Genomic DNA, 4,210 nt, shown 5'->3' with positions numbered 1-4,210 from the left:
TCAGCCTGCATCTGAATGGAAGTGGTACTTTGGATCTGGAACTCTGTGTGACTAGAGACAGTATGCCAGAACATCATTCTCAAAGCCTTATTATTGTAACTGTAGATTATCTGGGAAAGCAACAGAGACATTCAGAGTCCAATAACCCATCCTGGTCATTTAGAGCCCCTGTATTTGTTCCAGCTAGTGCAGTGTAATAGTAGGACATTGTCCACTCACCTAAGGTGGAGCAGAAAGGAGCCACTCTTTTCATCCCTAGTTAGGGCCACACCACTCCAGACATATCCGAATGCCGTATGGTGAAGAGAGGGAGAAGGTGAGAGTCCTAGGGATCTTTTGCCAAACACACTAACTCACACACACACACGTGTGCAAAAACAGAGGATACACGGGCCTGCAGACAAGGCATGCTACAGGGACTGCAGACACTGATGTTTTAAGCAGTGACATGCCACTACCCAGCAGACACAGACCAGGCAGATCAGAAACCATAAGACACAGACCGTCCCTCAGTGGAAGTAGAGAAGGGACCTGGAGGACCATGGGGAACATAGAACTATGAGCATATTTGATGGTATGCCAGGGGATGGAGATGTCAGTGGCCTGGTCTAGCAAGCAGGAATGCCCACATCCTTTGATGATGCCTGTTCCATCTACTTGCTTTTGTACTTGTACTGGCTCCTTGACCTAAAGCAGTTTATGAACCACCCCCAGATGTATCTCATGATCAGTGACCAAGATAAAGATTTCCTTATGGACATGTTTAATTTGAAGGTGAATGAGGAAGACTGAAGACAGATGGATGAGGGTGATGGGCAGGGAAGGTGGGAGAAAGGGCGTATCATATCATGTATGCATGTGCAGCGTGAGTGTTTGGAGAAGAGAAGCAGAACGCTTTGATGCCTTCCTGGCATGTAAGCCGAGGACCCTAGAAGCTTGCACCTTTTCCCTCCTTCTGGTCCTGGCATATGCAGGAACTAGTCCATCCCCAGTCCAACTGCAACCTGATATTTTCCTTTTGTGACAGACCTTACATCTGGAATGCAGTCATCATGAAGGAATACTACCATGACATCACTGGTATGATGTGGCTCCCAGTCATTGTGGGTGGGTGGTGGAAAGAGTGGATGCTCCTCCTGTGTGAACCTTCCCTGTCCCACTTGTCCACTCCCAGGGTATAGGGTATATCATTTCACTCCAGTCCACTTTTTCTGGGATTATGGATGGGGAGCTCCTAGCCTCAGTCTGGACACCAGCAGCCTTTACTTCCTCAACTGGTTGTCAAACCACAACTGACCAGGATTGATCAGGATTGCAGAGGTGGTATCCCTCTGGGCCTTCCCCAGAATTTCAGATGGATATTGGAGTTCTTATCTACACATGAGAGGGTTTGGGGCCTCTTCAGACGTGTTCTGACCTTTTTTATGTTGCCAGCAGTATATCTCCGATGACTGTTGGTCGATCCCCTGCAGTATTACCCCTGGGAGGAAAGCCCTACCTTAATGGTGCCTGATAGGAAAACAGGCTTTGAGGGAAACAGGAGGTCGTCCCTGAAGTCCCAAACTTGTAGAGTCTGGGACACTCTCCTTTCCCAAATGGGGAAGCTAGGCTCATGCAGGATGGCTGCCGAGCCTGGATTTGGATCATGAATTTAGATAGTGACAGTCCGAGTTGGGGGTCTTGGGGACTTCTTGTGTCCAAATCTCACTCAAAGCATCTGTAGGTATAACATGTGAATCCTAGGTGATCCTGATGCAGGCAGGGTGAATTAAGCACCTTTGTCAGAATCAGTATTCCCCAGATCCTGCCAACCTACGGCCTCCTGCCGCTTATTGAGTTTGAGATTACCTTGGCTCTTCTCTGCTGCCCCTCCTCCTGGAAAAGCCTAGCTATCAGAAGCGCTTCCTCTCTGGTGTACCATTAAATTTTGTTTTGTTCTGTTTTAATTAATTTATTTAAGTGGAGGCTAATTATTTTACAATATTGTAGTGCTTATTTCCATACATTCACGTAAATCTGCCACGGGTGCACATGTGTCCCACATCCTGAACCCCCCTCCCACCTTCCTCCCCATTCCACCCACAAGCGTTGTCCCAGTGCACTGGTGCAGGGAACCCTGTCTCATGAATCAAACAGAGACTGGAAAGCTGTTTCACATATGGTAATACCCATGTTTCAATGTGATCCTCTCCCTCAGAATCCGAAAGTCTGTCTTTAACTTTGAGTCCCTTTTGCTGTCTCACACATAGGGTCATTGTTATCACCTTTCTAAATTCCATTTATAGGCATTACTATACTGTAGTGAAAAGCAGAGACATTACTTTGCCAACCAAGGTCTATCTAGTCAAGGCTATGGTTTATCCCATGGTCATGTATGGATGTGAGATTTGGACTGTGAAGAAAGCTGATCGCCGAAGAATTGATGCTTTTGAACTGTGCTGCTGGAGAAGACTCTTGAGACTCACTTGGGCTGCAAGGAAATCCAACCAGTCCATTCTAAAAGAGATCAATCCTGGGTATTCATTGGAAGGACTTATGCTAAAGCTGAAACTCCAATACTTTGGCCACCTCATGTGACGAGTTGACGAACTGGAAGAGTCTGATGCTGGGAGGGATTAGGGGTAGGAGGAGACGGGGACAGCAGAGAATGAGATGGCTGGATGACATCACCGACTCGATGGACATGGGTTTGAGTGAACTCCGTGAGTTGGTGATGGACAGGAAGGCCTGGCGTGCTGTGATTCATGGTGTCGCAAAGAGTTGGACACGACTAAGCGACTGAACTGAACTAAACTAATACTGTAGTGGTGTGTTTCATTCTGACTTACTTCACTGTATAATAGGTTCTGGTTTCATCCACCTCATTAGACCTGATTCAAATATTTTTAACAGCTGAATAATATTCCATTGTGTATATGTACCATGTTTCCTTACCCATTCATGTACCGATGGACATCTAGGTTGGTTCCATATCCTAGCTATTGTAAACAGTGCTGCATTGAACATTGGGGTGAACATGTCTCTTTCAATTCTGATTTCCTCGGTGTGTATTATGTGCAGCGGTGGGATTGCTGAGTCGTATGGCAGGTTTATTTCCAGGGTGTTAAGGAATCACCACACCATTCTCCATACTGGTTGTAATAGTTTGCATTCCCTCCAACAGTGTAAGAGGGTTCCCTTTTCTCTGTACCCTCTCCAGCATTTATCGTTTGTAGACTTTTTGATAGCAGGCATTGTTACTGGTGTGAGATGGTACATCATTGTGGTTTAGATTTGCATTTCTCTGGTAATGAGGTATACTGAGTATCTTTTCATGTGTTTTTTAGCTGTCTGTAATGTCTTCTTTGGAGAACAATCTGTTTAGCTCTTTGGCCCCCTTTTTGAATGTGTCGTTTATTTTTCTAGAATTGAGCCGAATATGTTGCATGTATATTTTTAAAGTTAATTCTTTGTCAGTTGTTCAGCTTCCTATATTTTCTCCCATTCGATTTCTTCATTGTGCAAAAGCTTTCAAATTTACTTCATTCCTATTTATTTTTCTTTTATTTACATTACTTTGGGAGGTTGTTGATAGACTATCCTGCTGTGATTTATATCAGAAAATGTTTTGCCTTTGTGTTCCTCTAGCAGGTTTGCAGTTTCTCGTCTTACATGTAGATCCTTAATACATTCTGTGTTTATTTATTTTTTCATTTATTTTATTGGAGGCAAATTACCTTACATTAATATATTGGTTGATTTTGCCATACCTTGACACGAATCCGCCTCGGATGTACATGTGTTCCCTTTCTGGAACCCCCCTCCCACCTCACTCTTCCCCATATCCTCCCTCCAGGTCATCCCCGTGCACCAGCCCCCAGCATACTGTATCTTGCGTTGAACCTGGACTGGTGATTCATTTCACATATGATAATATACATGCTACAATGCCGTTCTCCCTAATCATCCCATCTTCACCCTCTCCCACAGAGTCCCAAAGACAGTTCTATACATCTGTGTCTCTTTTGCTGTCTCGTATACAGGGTTAAGGTTACCATCTTTCTAAATTCCATATATATGCGTTAATATACTGTATTGATGTTTTTCTTTCTGGCTTACTTCACTCTGTATAATAGGCTCCAGTTTCATCTACCTCATTAAAACTGATTCCAATGCATTCTTTTTGATGGCTGAAAAATACTCCATTGTGTATATGTACCAAAGCTTTCTT

The sequence above is a fragment of the Moschus berezovskii genome, chromosome Y (assembly GCF_049115385.1).
Source record: "Moschus berezovskii isolate FMDL1 chromosome Y, NW_MosBer_1.0, whole genome shotgun sequence".
NCBI classification, from domain to species: Eukaryota; Metazoa; Chordata; class Mammalia; order Artiodactyla; family Moschidae; genus Moschus; species Moschus berezovskii.
This window is presented reverse-complemented; position numbering follows the sequence as displayed.